Source organism: Dipodomys merriami, unplaced genomic scaffold (assembly GCF_024711535.1).
Source record: "Dipodomys merriami isolate MVZ:Mamm:240054 unplaced genomic scaffold, mDipMer1.0.p SCAF_9, whole genome shotgun sequence".
Taxonomy (NCBI): Eukaryota; Metazoa; Chordata; class Mammalia; order Rodentia; family Heteromyidae; genus Dipodomys; species Dipodomys merriami.
This window is the reverse complement of record NW_027206512.1, coordinates 16,390,837-16,407,220: the sequence shown is the minus strand read 5'-3', so window position 1 is coordinate 16,407,220 and position 16,384 is coordinate 16,390,837. Positions and strand designations below refer to the sequence as shown.

The window sequence follows — 16,384 nt, the reverse complement described above, 5'->3', positions numbered from 1 at the left end:
TACACCTGAAATTTCTAGCCCCACCAAATACCTCACCTTTGTCACTGCCATACCTTACATGTAAAACCTTTACATATTTTTGAATATTTTTCCTGGTAGTCACTGTCACACCAAAGTGCTATCATTTCTACTTCCAACATGATGTTTCTCAAGGAAGCATCTTCACATTTCCATCTACACAATTTTGAGATGGAAAATAAGTCTGATGAACAGGAAGGAACTATATTCAAGAGACAATATCACCGACCATTTATGATGTGTGAATACATACACAGTGCCTATGGTATGAATTATTTTGTATCTCAGTTTCATGGCCTATGAAATCATTATTATTCTAATTTTGTGAGGTGGTTAACTAAGTAGTAAGAAGCAAATTACTCCTCATAGGGTTTAAATATTATCTGTGAGTCAGACAGCTCTGATGTTTTCATTCTATTCCACTGTTTTTATGACCTGTCAAACTGACTCTGTAGTTTGATCAGACATAGAGGGGAATGGTAAGCATCCAGGATTGCTTTGCTTTTACCCTAGGTGTGTCTGGTTTGGACAAAACCTGTGTTTCCAACATCAAACCCTGTTTGTTCTTCAAATTCAATCCCTGATTATTGATAATCCTAGAAGACTCTGCTTTCTAAGGAAAAGAAGTAGCTCAAAATAGCAACTCAATTATCATAAATTACATATGTTTAAACTCATGCTTTAGATAAAGATGTTGCAAAATTCTTGAACTAGAAAAAAAGATACTTTAGGAAGCTGTCAGAATCTTTATACAATGTATTTACCATCTGCATGACTTCCTAAAATGATTTTTTTTCTTTCGCTAGAATGTATATATTCAAATGCCAACCCTAGCTTTTCTATTTGAAATTTAAGATCTTGTTCTTATGAGAAGTTCTTAAAAATGTGAAATCAGAGTCAGGGCATTAGTTACTTCCCTCATGATCTCATTAGATCCCTAGACTGTGTGAAGAAAAAAGGTGACACTTGTACACAGATTTCCTTTCCCTGACAGGGACTCTAACTGAACATCTTACGAACTTTCTTCTCCCTTCTTCTAAACTATCACTAAACCTTGTCAAATTCCTTTACAAAACATCATCGTTAGCAAATTTATCTTCAATTTTCAAGAATGTTACCACAGTTCAAAAGCAAAATATAAGTCCTGACAATTTTAACAATTTCCTTCGTAGAGCTTCAGATTCTAGCCTTTGAGTTTATTTTGTACCATATTCTCAGATCAATCTTGCTAGGAAAAAAAATGATTGAATATTGTTAGGTGCCAGTGGTTTTTGCCTATATTCCTAGCTACTCAGGATGTTCAGATCTGAGGATCACAGTTTAAAGCCATCCTGCATAGAAAAGTCTATGAGATTCTGATCTCTAATTAATGAGCAAAAGAGCTAGAAATAGAAGCGTGGCTCAAGTGGTAGAGTTCCAGTCTTGAGCAAATAAGCTAAGGGAGAGCATGTAGCCCTGAGTTCAAGCAGCAGTACTGTCATAAGACTTACAAAATCATATCTAGGCCCATTATAGTCAAATTACTAAAGACAAAATAAAAATAGAAAATTCAAAATGAAGCAGCAAGATATAAAGAGATTCACGACTTTCACATAACCAAAATACAGAACTCATTTACTTCTCAAGAGAGATGATGAAAAACAGAACACAACAGAATATCTTCAAAGAGCTCCATAGGGCCTAAGGAATATCTTTACCTGGTGAAAATAGCCTTTAATAATAAAGAAAATTAAGAGATTTTCAGAATGTTTTTCCATTGGCACCAGACTCATAATAGTGGACAACTCCAGACAGAAGGAATGGGATCTCAGATAAAAACTGGCAGATGTTCACAGGAAGAAAGAACACTAGAAATAAATATACTACATTTTTATGTTTAAGCTTTCACAATAACTTTAAGTGATTTTAATACATTTCACTAACATTTTAAAAATATAAATTTTTGGTCAGAACAACTAACTGTATTCCTACAATAAGTAACTTATAAAGCAATAAAAAAATTAGGTAGAATGTAGAAAATCTAAACAACTGATCATCAATGTTACCTCTTTTTTTGATGTAACTGGTACTTTAAGTCAGTAGACAATAAGTACAAAATACATACTGTTTTCAAGTGTACCTCAAACTGTGATTATAGGAAACCATGGAAAAATAAAAAGTATCAACAAAGTTCATAAAACTGAAATAAAACGGTGTATTTTTTAATACAATAGCATAAGTTAGAAAATCAGTAACAAGGGCTGGGAAGTGGTAGAGCGCTTGCCTTGCATGCATGAGGCCCTGGGTTCGATTCCTCAGCACCACATAAACAAAAAGAAAAAAGCCAGAAGTAGCGCTGTGGCTCAAGTGGTAGAGCGCTAGCCTTGAGCTGAAGAGCTGAAGGATAGCACCCAGGCCCAGAGTTCAGGCCCCACAACCGGACCCCCCCCCAAAAAAAAAAATCAGTAACAAAAGATAACCATAAAATCCTCAAGTGTATGAGAACTGAGCAAGACATTTCCAAATACACCACTAAACAAAAATTAAATCATATGGTAAGTCAAATAAAAATTTGCAACTAAGAATAAAGTATATTGTGTTAAATTAAAATTAAACAATGCTTAGAAAAGAGCCAATAGGAATGAATAATGACTACATGAATGACTCTGTTTCAAAAGGCTAGAGAAGCAAAAGACAGCCAGCAGTAGTGATATATAATGTCTTTTATCCCAGAAATGGGAAGCTGAAGTAGGAAGATCACAAGTGTTTGAAAGTCATTTTGACTACATATCAAAACCTTCCTCCTCCAAAAAGAGGAAAGAAAAGCAAAATGATTACACACAAAAAATGAAGAAGGAGAGGTAGGAAGACAAAAAGAGGAGAAGCAAATAAATATACATATGGAAAATGAGAATTGTCCAGTGGAAAGAATCAACACAGCCCCATTATTTTTCATCTGAAAAAGCTAATGAAAATGATAAGGAGATAAGTGTGAACATAGGGTGAGTGGGGTATTGTTAATCCTGGAAACAAGACATTACTGAAATAAGTCTAATCTCTCTTAGTATTTATTGTCTATTTTAATAAATCAGTGAAAAATTTATTTGGACTAAAAAAATTCCTAGAAAAACATAACATATGAAATAGACACAAGAAAAAAATATAAAATCTGACTAACAATAAAGAAATTAAATACAAAAAAACTCTATCTCCAACAAAATTCTAGCTTCACATGACTATTGTTAAATTTTCTAGACAATTAAGAAAAAATAGCATTAATTTACATACTCTTTTCCAGAAAATAGGAAACAGAATTTTTCCAAACTCATTTTGTAGTGCCAGAAGAGATCAAGTTGTTTTTGTTTTTTGTTGTCTTTAATTTATAAAAACTCATATTATAACCCAGGGCCCATTGGCTCTTGCCTGTAATCCTAGCCTATCATCAATAAGCTTTTTAATTTTTTTTGTGAACAGCTCCAAATAGAAAATGAACCAGAAGCCGAGCTCTGGTGGCTCACACTTGTAATCCTAGCTACTCAGGAGGCTGAGATCTGAGGATCACAGTTCAAAGATAGCCTGGGCAAGGAAAAATCTGTGAGACTCTTACCTCCAATGAACTATCAGAAAATCAGAAGTGGTGCTTTGTGGCTCAACGTGGTAGAGCACTAGCCTTCAGTCAGCAAAAGAGCTCAGGGACAGTGCCCAGGCTCTGAGTTCAAGCCCCAGAGGCTTTCCTCCATCTTGCTAGAAATGGACCAAACTCCATTTCTATGTATCTTGGGCCAGGTATCAGCTACCTTGTTTCTCATGTTTCTGCCTATGCATTTCTTTACCTGTTTGCTCCCCTTTCCCCATACTCTTGGCAAACCTTGGCCTTTGCTACAATGTGTTTGGTTCCTTGCAAAGCAGAATGTGGAACATCCTTTAGGGAACTCACTAGCTCATGGCAGGTTAAGGCCCTCTGGGAAATGAAAGGTGGGAAGGGAAAGGGTGTGAGGACAGGAATGGAAGAATATAATCAGGCTCATGAGGCTTTCTGAACAGGCTCTGAAACTTGTCTTTTCCTGTCATGGGGTATGTGGCATCCAGGATGTCTTAGAATAAAAAGGGACAAGAGAAAGATACGCAATAGAACTCTACCACAGCACTCTTCTGCCACACAAGTGCTATCTCTTTGGGCTGTTAATTGTGTGATCACATGCCCTGCCTACCAGACCTCCTCCAAGGGAATTTGTTGGGAGTTGTTTTCCTTAGGTACCTCTCACAGGGATTTGGAATCCTGACACTGCTTGTATGTACTTTCCTTCATCCATGCTACACTGGGTTTATTTAATATTGTCTGGCTAAGGCCACTTCTGAATTGTTTGTAAAAATCTGTTCTATATTTATAATAGAAAATTGTATTTCAAAGAAAAATAAAACTATTCAGAAAAAGCTGAAAGTGGTGCTGTTGCTAAAGTGATAGAGCCTTGAATACAAAGAGGCTCAGGAACAGCATCAGGGTCCTATGTTCAAGTCCCAGGACTGGCAAAACAAAAACAAAAACAGAACAACAACAAACAACAACAACAAAATCCTTCATATTACATGAAAGGAAAACTAAAGTATTTCTAATAATGGTCACAAATCAAAAAGCAAATTAAATAAAGTAATCAAAATATTCTAACTACAACATGATAGGATTAGAAGATGAAATACATAGTAAATTTAATTGGATACAGAGAAAGTAGTTGGTAAGATTAAGTATCTGTAATGACTTATAAATCTTACGGTAGCTCATAGGAAATTATGAATAAAAATCTTAGTCCAACAAAACACCCATAAAATAAAATGAAACAGAAAACAATTTATTAAGCTGCAAAATACTGAAAGCTTCACTATTAATAGCAGACATAGGGCACATCAGTTCAAACATGAGTCAGAAATAACAGTACATTGAATGAAGCTAAGAAAAGAATAAAGAAGGAAAATAGAAGGAAACCTATCAGAAGTGAAAATACAGAAAAAGAAGAAATTAAATTCTCTTCACAAGGCATGGTTAAATATGTGAAAAAGTCAAACTAAGAAGCAGGTGTCTCATGCCTGTAATTCTAACTACTCAGAAGGCTGAAATATAGAGGATCCTGGTTGCAAGTCAGCCCAGAAAGAAAAGTCTGTAAGAGGGCATCTCCAAAATTACCAGTGAAAATCAGGGATGGAAGCATAGCTTAAGTGGTAGAACACCAGTAAGGCAAGCAAGCTGAGTAAGCAAACCCAACATAGCAAGACTCTAATTTAAGACCCAGTACTGCCAAAAATGAGGTAGTGGGGGTGGAGGGGATTGAACAATTAAATTATCAAGATTAACAAGTGCTCTGGGCATGGTAGGTCATACCTGCAATCCTAGAGACTTAGGAGGCTGATCAGGAGGATTGGGGTTTAAGCCAGGCTTGGCTAAAGTTCATGAGACTCTATTTCATAAATCTATTTTTATAAATCTAGGTGCAATTTCACATGCCTGTTAACCAGGTACAACTTCACATGCCTGTAATCTCAGCTATTCAGGGAGCATAAATAGAAAGATTGTAGTGATGACTTGGCCTGGGAAAACAGTAAGACCTTATTTTTAAAAAACTAACAAAATCACAAAAGGATTGGGGACATGACTCAAGTAGTAGAATATCTGCCTGCAAGTGTAAAGCCTTAAGTTCAAACCCCAGTATTACACACGCACACACACACACACACACACACACACACACACACACACACACACACACACACACACACAAGGGGGAAGGGAAAAAAAGGGAAAGAAGGGAAGGAAATAAAAAAGTGATTTCCCAAGTCTCAATGGCTAAAAAAAATTAATTAATTATATTTCTATATTCTGATACCAAACAATTAAAATGAAAATATATATATTACATCATTCATTTAAAATAGAATAAAAAACATTGACTATGTGAGATTATATTTAATAAATATATACAACCTTTTTGCATCAATAAGAGAAATTGAAGAAAATACAGATGAAGGAAAATGTCATGTTAAGAATGAGAATATTAAATTTCCTATTGGTGTCAAGTCTTTAAGTTGGTCTAGTTTCAATGAAATCACAATCAAGATTGTCTTAAGTTATGAAAATTGGCAAAGTGATTCTAAAATTCTTAGAGTCATAAAAGGACCCAATGAAAGCCTTAGAATATTGAAGAAAATAACAAAATGGAAACTCTTAAAGTGATGGAGATTAGGAATCATTATAAATTAAAATAATTGAGAATATATTATTGGCAGAAGACTGGACAAAAAAGATCTTTGGAACATTATTCAAAGTCCAGAAACTAGCCTACACATACAGAAATACCTGCTGTACAACAGCAGCTTAACTACAAAGCTCTGAGGGGAGAAACAAGAAATCAATGGAAAAATATATTAAAAACTTCTCAACAGAAAGTCAATAAAAGCCACAGTGAGACACCACAATATACCACCAACCAGAATGCAAAATGCTGAGTATTAAATGCTGAGAACTTAAACCATTCACATTGCTGGTGGGAGCATGGATTTGTTAACCACTTTGAAAAGCTCACAAACTGTGGTCAATTTGAACTTAGTAATAATGTATGGCCCAACTATTTCACTTCTACATTTATATCCCATCCTACATCATACATAAATGATGCAAAAGACATGGGCAAAATATCCATAGTAGCATTGTTTATTATTGCTAGACAACAGAAATAAACAAATGTCCAATAATAGCAGAAATTATAAATTGTTTATACTCATGCTATAACACTTTATAGAGAAGACCATTAATAAGACACTGCTAGGTATAATAATGTGAATGAATCTTATCATATAAAAGAAAGAAGCCTCAGTTTGTATAGTCTATATTCCATTACTGTATCAATATAAATGTCAAAAATATACATTATATATATATATATATATATGTATATATATAATGAGTGGAGATTGCCCTCATTTGGGGCTTCTGAGGTTCTTGAATGTTCTATTTCCTGCTAATATGTGGTGGTTACATGATTATACTCACTGATTTTTTTTTTTTTGTCGGTCATGGGGCTTGAACTCTGGGCTTGGGTGTTATCCCTCAGCTCTTCAGCTCCAGTCACAGCACCACTTCCAGTTTTCTAGTGGTTTATTGGAGCTAAGAGTCTCACAGATTTTCCTGCCCAGGCTGGCTTTGAACCATGATCCTCAGATCTCAGCCTCCTGAGTAGCCAGGATTACAGGTGTGAGCCACTGGCGCCCAGCTTCTAAATTATTTTTATACTTCAAAAACCTTAGGTTCCTGATCCATTGGAGGAATCTGAGCTGGTTCCATATGTTAGCTATGCTAAATAATGCTGCAATAAGCATGGTTGTTGCTATAGTGTTTGTGGTCTATTGGATAAATGTGCAGAAATGGAATTACTGGGTCATAGGGTAGTTCTATGCTTAGGTTTTTGAGATCCCTACCAACTGCTTTCCAGAGTAGTAGAACAAGTTTGCATTCCCACCAACAGTGCACTTAATTCTAGAGTTTTGTTTGTTTAATTTATATTTTATTGTAAAGGGTATATTACAGTGAAATAAGTAACTGTTACAGTAAGTAAGTAAGTAAGGTAATGGGTACCTTTTGAACAGTGTCACCCCCTCCCCCATTTTCTCATTTCCCCTCCCTAACCCCATCCTGCCCCTAAGTTGTATAGCTCATTTCCAACTAGTATTTAGTAAGTATCACTGCTGAATTGGTTCACCCTTTGTCCCACGATTTCTGTGTTTCCCTTTCTTCTCCCCAAATCAGAAAAACTTACATACAAGACATAGGGTACAGAAATAAAAAACAGTGACAAAAAGGAATAAACCAAAAGAAAAAAGAAAGAGAAAATAAATAACTGCAAACAGTACAACAAAAACCCTCTAGTTTCCATTTCTTGGAGTTTGCTTTGAAAAGCATCATTTTATATGATCATATGCACATAGTTATTGAGCCCTTGTAATCCTCTCCTAAGCATAGCCTCCTTTGTTCTCACTGTGTGAATCTACAAATAAACCAACAGATCGTAAAAGACAAATAATTACACTTGGACATGATTAATTAAACCGCACTTTAATTCTAGAAATATAGTCCTGTTCTAGTTCCCTCTAATGAGGGGAGCCATGCAACTGTGTTTCTCTGGGTCTGGCCTACTTCACATAACAAAATCCTCTCCAAGTGGTTCCATTGCCTTACAAATGGTTCAATGTCATTCTTTCTGATGGATGAACACACTGAGTGAGTGCACTGATGAGAGCTCAGTGGGGGGCAACCAAAGAGATTATAAATGAATTAACGGAAGATAGTAGAATCAATGAAGAATGCAATTAGCAAATAGCATAATTCATTAGAAAGACTAAGCCAAAGGCTAACAAAATGAGCAAGAGGAAATGGATACTTGCAAGGGGGAGGAGTCAAGAGGAAAAGGTAGAATTAACTGAGGAAATAAGAATGCAAACAATTATGTGTTATATGCCGCAGGACTGAGGAAAAGTAAGGAAAGGGTGGATGTGAGGGGAGTGAAGATTTTTGAAGGGATGACACAGATCGAGACATATTGTATACATAGTTATGTTAAATGGCAAAACAAATCAATACATAACCTACAAATTAAGAAAAGGGGGGGAAGGGGTTGGGTGGAGTGAACAGGTGGGTGAGAATGTTCTAAGGGGTGACATCAAGGGCACTGTACTTATAAAATGCTCTGTTGAATGACAACTCCTTTGTACAACTACCTAAATGAAATAAAAATACATAAAATGAAATAAAATCCTAGGCTTGAATTTCCCAATTCTGCTACCTTTTAGTTTTATATTCTTGGACCAGTTAACTAACTCACTGATTCTCAGATTTCTCACCTAAGTAGAGCATGGCTGTCTACCTACTTCATAGGCATATACACTCATTAACTCAGATTATGTGGCGGTAAATATTTAATACACGGAAATGCTAGTTGCTGGCAATAGAAGGAGTTTTAGTTTATTTTTGTTTCTTTTTCTGGAAAGAAAACGTAGGATGTGGAAGGTTCAAGAATCTACAGAGCAACAAAGAGGTATGTTTAGGACCCTTTAAGGTGTTCAAAGTTCCTCTAGTGGGGCTCAATCTAAACCCTTATGTGTCTGAAGCAATATCCTAATCCTTTTGCAATCCTTTTACCCCCCACTTGCATAATCATTCCTAGAAGCAATAAATTCTTGTCTTCCAACGTGTACAGGAATTTCATTTATCAAAGTTCACAGACAGTGCTTGTACTGGGCTCAATCTCCCTTCCTGCTCCTGGGTTTCAGGGACTTCTGTTCTCACAGTTGTTTTTGTCAGGTTCATACACACTGTTATCATGCAACCTTCTCTGCATGAGGCTCAAGGCAAAATTAGGGGCCAGCAGCTTCTCTGCCTTCTTTCCTATCTATCAAGCATTTCTTGTGAGCAGAGGGTTTACAGCAGCTTTACTTGTGTGGCATTTCATAGCTTTATTAGATATTCAAATATTGGATAAGGCATGTTTGCTAAAAGCCCAAGATCTGGAGCTGAGTGAGATGCCACTTTTGATTTCAAGTCATGCCAGTTACTCACCATGGAACTTTGTGCAAGTCACTTAACCTTCATGTCATCTCAGTCAAACAATAATAAGCATCATCTACAGTCATAGGATTTCTATGAGAATTCAATTAGTTAACAAATAAAGTACTGAAAAATAAACAGCACCTGGAACATAAAATATACTACCTAAGTGTTAACTATTACTTCGCTAAATCAGCATGTGTTACCAACAAATTTAAAACTGAGCAAGAACAACGATAAAAACTCTATGTTTGAAGCCAGAAAACTGTTGCTCATGCCTGGAGGCCGCTCAAGAGGCTGATATCTGAAGACTGCCATTCAAAACCATCTGAGTCATGAAAGTCCATGAGATTCTTATCTCCAGCGAGTCACCCAAAACCTGGAAATGATGCTGTGGCTCAAGTAGTAAAGCACAAGCCTTTAGTTGAAAAAACATTTGCTAAAGGGTAATGCCGAAACTCTGAGTTCAAACCCCAATACCTGTGAAAAATAAATAAATTAACTATATTCTGTGCATAAGACTTGTCTTTATTCATTTAGGAAGAGCACCCTGAAATGTTGGTAAAATACCTGACAGTCTAGACCCTCTGCTTGCCTATCTAGTTTCCCATACTTCAGGGTACTCCAGGGCCACTGAACTACTTGATGTCCACAAATGTGTTCACTCACTCTGTTTCCTTACGGTCTCTTCCTCCTTCAAAACCCAGCTCAATATTTTCTCTTTCATAGAAGTGTCTCAGACTCCTACAAGTTAAGAATGCTCTCTTTCCTGTGTGCATTGATCTCTCACAGCATTAATCATAAAAAAATAAAATAAATAATTTTAACTTCCCTGCAAAGGAAATTCTGAACTTCAAGGGCGTGACTATGCTTTCTTTGCCCATTTACTGCTTAACATCTATAATGGTACCTGGCACATATCCAGATCTCAATAAAACAGAGAAAGCTGAAGAACATTAAAGTTCTTTTTTTTTCTTTAACTACTCAGGTGCGGGTTGAAAAATGTTAGTAACCTATGCTACAGGCATAGATAGCACACAGGATAAATAACCTCTTTGTTATATCACACACTCATCCACGGGACAAAAAAGTTAAACATACAACATGATAGCCAATAAATGCAAATGATCATAAATTGGGGAACCAGTATAAGAAAGATGAGAGCATTCAGCAGGTCATCAGAAAGTAGGCATGACTTTCTCCTGTCATTCCTTTCACCTCTTGCCCATGTAATCAAGCACGCTTGTGATTTAATCAGGTTGCTGTTATTTCTTGCTCACAACAAACATTTCTCTGTCTCTTTCTTAAGTCTCTGCATCTGATTCCATTCCCAAGAGCACCAAAGTACAGATTTTAATAGTGAAATGTTGAAAATAACCGAAACTTACAAGGAAGTTAACCTGACAGACTCAATGATATGCATAATCATCATTTGGGTGGCATGGTAATTGGGTATAAATGGCAAATGGTTCCTTGAAATGTCTTCAATTAGTAATGCTCTTAGATCATCAAACTAAATGTTTTGGGAGTCAGCTACTGTTCTGGTAACATGATAGCTTTCAATCTTGGCTGCATATTAGGACTATGGGGAGCTTTTATAAACCCATCAGCCTAGGATCTTACTTTAAATCAATTCAATCAGATTCCCTGGGGATTGGATCCATGCATAATTTTGTTATTTTATTTTATTTTTTATTATCTTTAAGTAGTTGTACAAAGGAGTTACTATTTCACAAAAGAGTGTACAAATACAACATATCTTGACCAATGTCATCTCTTTCAACATTCTCATCCATCCCTCCTCTACCCACCCATTCCCTCACTTGTCTTAATTTTGTAGGTTATGCATTGAATTCTTGATGGTCTTTTCCCCATCTTCTCCTCTTCTTTTATCTATGTCTTTCCCCTTGGTCCTACCCTGCCCCTTTCAAGTACCTACTTCCTGGTGTTTCATTTTGCTGAACTTTTATTTTGCCCTTCTAAGGAATTACACTATTTGATATCCCATTGAATCTACCATATTTCAGTTAATATATTTGTATACACTTGCATACCACCCAACATATTTACTTTTGAGTTTGTAAGATAAATCTAGCTTCCATTTATAATGGGAAATATGCATCTTTTGTCTCTCTGATACAATGTCATTCTTTCTAATGGATAGTAAAATTCCATACCACATTTTCTTGAGCCATTCATCCATTGAGGGGCATCTGGGCTCATTCTATAACTTGGCTATGTGAATAGTGCTGCAATGAACATGGTTATGCTTGCGGCTTTAATGGTGGTTGTGCTGGTTTGTTATCTTTTGTGTAAATGTCATCATTTAAAAACAAATATTCTCCAGGTAATTGCAATGTGTGTTCATATCAAGAATTGCAGTGGCATATAAGAAAATATCAACAACTTTTAAGTAACACCTCCACCTTTGAGTTCCATGGTACTAGGCTGGAAACATGTCTGCAAGGATAGGCTGGAAACATGTCTGCAAGGAAAGTTCCTTACTAATGAACTAATAACTATATTTATTATATATTAAAAATAATTGATCAACAATAATCACTTAATGTTTACCTCAGGATTTTGTCATAACTTACTGTTTTTTGCAATGTAACAAATAAATACAAAGATGAAGACATCTTTACTCTTCTCTTTCTCCTCTCAGCATCCTTTCTGAAACCTGAAACACACCAAATTCTAAAGGGATGCACTTATTATTAACCCTAATACACTCAGCTTCTTTTTTGTGAAAAAAAATATGATAAGTATGCGCAACATAAAATGTACCACTTTAACTATTCCAGGCTGAAGTATATTGTTTTCAACCACCACCTACATCCACCTGTACAGTTTTTCTCATCCTCCCAACTCTGAATATATTATATTATACACTGACTCAGTTCTCTTGCCTTCCTGTCCCTGGCAACCTGCATTGTATTTCATGTCTCTGACTACTCTGGGTATTCCATACATGTGGAATTATACAATATCTGTTCCTTCATGAGCCTGGGTTATTTCAGTTGTCATAATGTTTACAAAACTTATTACTGTGTGTACCATGGACTAAAATTTCCTTTAAAAGGCTGTATGTGTGTATATAATTGTGTTTTGATTCTCCATCCACCCATTGGGCATTGGGTAATTTCACCTATTTCAAGTACTTCTATGAACCTGGATGTAGAAGATTCTACAGTGTTACCTGTCACTTTGTATTGCCTATGTGGCCACCATCCTTAACAAGAGACCCTGACCTCAGAGAAAACAAAGACTCTGGTACATTTTTTGTATCACATTCTAGGACATCCCCATGATCTCTACACCTGCTATAACATCCTTACATAATCTCTTCCCCTTGACTGATGACAGAACCTATGACTTGGTCCTCCTCAACAGAACTCAGCCATAGTGATAGAGGAACACCCCAGGTATGTTACAGGACTATGTCTTAGCAAGATGTAATGTGGCTTTTCGGCTTCCTGAAAGATCTGTCCTGTGGAGAGAAGACTTGTAGGAGGGACACATAGATAGAACTTCTGGGCAGCTGCACTCCAAAATGCTGAGAGAAGCATGGGTCAGGTGGTAGAGCCCCAGCAGTGAGCAAGTAATCCTAACTAGCATCCAATAAGAAAATGGTGACTTTGACTGTATAAGAGGAATCTAGCTCTGCCAACAGTCATTCAAGCCAGGAAGAGAAGCTCTTCTAGAAAGGAACAGTTTCAGGAGACCCCTTGATTGCAGCTCCGTGAAACTGAGCAGATGACTTGCTTCAGGTATGTCTAGACTCCTGACCCACAGGACACTCTGACATAGCAAATGTGTATTTCTAACTAAAGAATAGAAACAGAAAACTTTCTGAGTTTCTATTGCCAAGAAATTTAAATGGTATCTTGCTCTGTTCATTTTTTTTATTTCCCCCTCTCCTCTTATCTGGATGGCTGGAGTATGGAGGAGGAATGCTGGAAGCGCCAGAGTTTTCTTTTTATCCTATTTCACTAAACTTGATCTGTTAACTTCAAGTAGACTTTCAAATATGTTGTTTGAAAACTATCACTTAAAGTTCATTTGTAGTATCAAAACAAGAACTCTGGAAGATTAAATAAACATGGAGGTGGGGCTCCTGACCACTCACTGGTATAAATTATACATATGTAATATCTTCTGGTTATTTCTAGGTATAGAGTGCAAAGAGAAACCAATAACAACAAAAATCTGCCAAACAACACTACAGTGAAAAAATTTACAACAAATTAGTTGGATGTTGGTGGCTCATGTCAGAAATCCTCGCTATTAGGAAGCTGAGGTCTGAGGACTGAAACAAAAGTCAGTTCATACAGAAAAGTCCCAAGATCTTTCTCTCCAAGGAACTAGCAAAATATGCCATATTGCTCAAGTGGTAAAGGTCCAGTGGTCAAGTGTTGAGCAAGCAGGCTGACGAGAGCTTGAGTTCAAGGCCTAAACAAGGAAAAATAAATTTACAACTAACAAATATTTTGAAGACTATTTTAAAGTGAAACTTTAAAGGAAAAAATGTAAAACATATATCTTTCACAAAGAAGATAATTCAAAGAGTCTAAAAACCAAGAGGGTTTCCTCTTTAGATCTCTTCTCCATTTGGGAAGAGGAGGCCCTGAATGCACAAGGCCTCAGACAGCTGGTGCTGAGCAGCTCAGACTATAGGCAAAGAAGCAAGTTCCCTGTTTAGGTTTCAGATGCTTCCTTTGACCTGACAAGCAAGGAGAAGAAAAGTCACCATTTACTCAACTATATTGTTTTCTACTGCCATCTTTCCTTAATGACTAGCAAGGAAATGGCTGGTGTCTATGGTAACATGAATGTTTTTGAGTAAAGTGTTGGAAAAGAAAAGACTATATTGTAGGACACTGAAGAAACCCAAGAGAGCCAGAAACTACTTCCCAGATCTGCAGCTTATCAATTTAAAGCCTCAGAAATGCTCAATTGTAAATCTATTTAGACTCAAACAAATCTAAAAACATTACTATAAACATCCTATAGATGAAGAAGAGACCAAACAAAATTAAATGAGTGTAGGCTTCAACATTGCTCTAAGTAAGTGACAGCTGGATTAACATCTGGGGGAGGCTACGTAAGATTTACCAGTGACAAGCAATGGTCATGGACTGGTTAGGCTTGCTAGGCCTCAGCTAATAATGCTTAGTCTGTAAGTTTACAATGAAAATACATGAAATAATAAACAAAGACAGGTCACAGCCCAGTATGTCTGGCCTTGGATAGCTACTCAAAATGGGTACTGGTGGCCACGGAGAAGTCAGACACTGACAGTGGGAAAAGTTAGGAAAGAACAAAATAAGACTATTGGTTAAGCCAGGCTTGGTAGCTCAATTCTGTAATCCTAGTTACTTGGAGGCTGCAATTGGAGGAATCATGATTCAAGCCCAGTTGCTTTGACCCAATCTCAATTAATTACTGCAAGTAAAATATCTTGACATCTGTCTTTTGACAAAAGGAAGCAAAGGTAGAAGGACTGCAATCCAGGTTCATCTGGGCATAAAGCAAGTCCTATTTTTTTAATTGTGAAAATACCGTACAGAGGGGTTACAATTACATGAGCAAGGTAATGAGTACATTTCTTATCAAGCATTCTTGCCTCCTCCTTTGTTTCCCCTTCCCATCCCTTCCCATCACTCCCCCCACTCCCTTTTCCTCTTTACCCCCCACCCCGCGCCACAGTTGTAAAGTTTGTTTTTCAACATAATGACTTGTATATCTCATTGTTGCAATGGGTCCACCTGTATCCCTATTTAAATGATTTGTTTTTTCCCTTCCCCTCCACAAATTATACCAACATCAAATACAGTGAAAACAGGGATTATACCATGGGGGAAGGACATATAAAGCAACAAAGAAATCATCTTATAAATATGTTAGAAACAATGGCAAGAAAGAAAAAAACATTTGAGTCCTTATCTTGGGGTTCACTTCGCCTAACATCAACTTATCTGACAGTTTCTGCTTGTCTCAGACATATACTAGTTATTGCAAATAAGGGAACCATGGGACCTATGTTTCTTTGGGCCTGGCTTACTTCACTTAATATAATTTTTTCCAAGTCTTTCCATTTCCTAACAAATGGGGCAATGCCATTCTTTCTGATGGAGGCATAGAATTCCATTGTGTATATATACCACATTTTCTTGATCCATTCATCTACTGAGGGGCTTCTGGGTTGGTTCCATATCTTGACTATGGTAAATAATGCTGCAATAAATATAGTTATGCTGGTAGCTATAGTGTGGTCTTGTTTTTGATCATTCATGTAAATGCCCAAAAGTAGGATTACTGGGTCATAGGGGAGCTGTATGTGGAATCTTTTGAGGAACCTCCATACTACTTTCCAAAGTGGTTGAACAAGTTTACACTCCCACCAACAATGCAGTAGGGTTCCCTTCTGTCCACATCCCCTCCAGCATCTGTTGTTACTAGAGTTCTTGATTACAGCCATTCTGACTGGGGTGAAGTGGTATCTCAATGTTGTTTTGATTTGCATTTATTTTATGGTGAGGGAAGTTGAGCATTTCTTCATATGTCTTTTGGCCAGCCTTCTTTCCTCTTCAGAGAATTTCTCTTTAAGTCTTTAGCCCACTTGTTTATTGGGCAGTTTTTTCTTTGAGGATTTGTTGTTGGGGGATTTAATTTTTTGAGTTCCAGGTATATTTTAGATATGAGACCCTTGTCCGTTGTATGGCTAGTGAAGATCTTCTCCCAATCCGTGGGCTTTCTATTGATCTTGCTAGCTATGTCCTTTGCCATGCAGAAGCTCTG

The 16,384-nt window shown here is 36.7% G+C and overlaps 1 protein-coding gene across 3 annotated transcripts in view; it reads right to left on the bottom strand.

Moving 5' to 3' along the window:
• Positions 1-16,384, bottom strand: part of Prkg2 (protein kinase cGMP-dependent 2) — a 116,059-nt gene that overhangs the window by 79,683 nt on the left and 19,992 nt on the right. The gene's annotated exons all lie outside the window — the stretch shown is intronic.